This window comes from Pyxicephalus adspersus, chromosome 1 (genome assembly GCF_032062135.1).
Source record: "Pyxicephalus adspersus chromosome 1, UCB_Pads_2.0, whole genome shotgun sequence".
NCBI classification, from domain to species: Eukaryota; Metazoa; Chordata; class Amphibia; order Anura; family Pyxicephalidae; genus Pyxicephalus; species Pyxicephalus adspersus.
In genome coordinates, this window is record NC_092858.1 from 28,118,322 (window position 1) to 28,119,380 (window position 1,059).

A 1,059-nucleotide genomic window follows, 5' to 3' on the forward strand; every position below is an offset into this window, starting at 1 on the left:
TTAATATTATTACTATTGTTATTATTATTAATATTATTAATAAACAGGATTTATATAGCACCAACATATTATGCAGCGCTGTACATTAAATATGGATTACGGACGAAGGAGGAAAGGACCCTGCCCTGGACAGCTTAGAATCTAGGAAGTGGGGGAAGTAACACACAATAGGATGGGAGATATGTAGTGGTGAGAAGAAGAGACAGTTTCAAAAGATAGAATACGACCGGTGGGCAAGTTTGAAAAAATGGGTTTTGAGTGCTCTTTTAAATGAGCAGAAAGTAAGAGCAAGCCGAATAGGACGAGTAAGACTATTCCAGAGAGTCGGGGCAGCTCTAGAAAAGTCTTGTATCCGTGCGTGTGATGAGGTTATGAATGAGGAAGTCATTAGTAGGTCATCAAAGGAGCGAAGAGAGTGGCTAGGGTTTTTTTTACCAGGTCAGAAATATCAGATTTATACTAATAAGAATGCATTTAGTTGTTTAGTTGATGTGTAGCTTTAAAGAAAGCATTTAATTTTCCACGCATGGCAAAGCAACAACTTTAATTTAAACATCTGCAACACATACTAAAATTTTCTTTGTCACCCTGCAGTCCTTTTAGCCACCAGAAGTAAATACCCAGTCATATAAAAGAACATGTGATGATCCAAGTCCTTGGTAATTGGCCCAGTGGCACTTTATGGGGGAAGGAAGACAGGGGGCCATGGGTAACTTTGCCTAACATGCAACCAGGGCCAACACCAGTCTGTCTTTACTTACTACCATCACCTGAACGGAACAAAAGTAAGGAGAGTACAGTTAGGTCCATAAATATTTGGACAGAGACAACTTTTTTCTAATTGTGGTTATGTACATTACCACAATTAATTTTAAATGAAACAACTCAGACTTTTTTGAACTGCAGACTTTCAGCATTAATTCAGTGGATTAAACAAAAAGTTTGCATAAAAATGTGAGGAACTAAACCCTTTTTTTAACACAATCACTTCATTTCAGGGGCTCAAAAGTAATTGGACAATTGACTCAAAGGCTCTTTCATGGGCTGGTGTGGGCAATT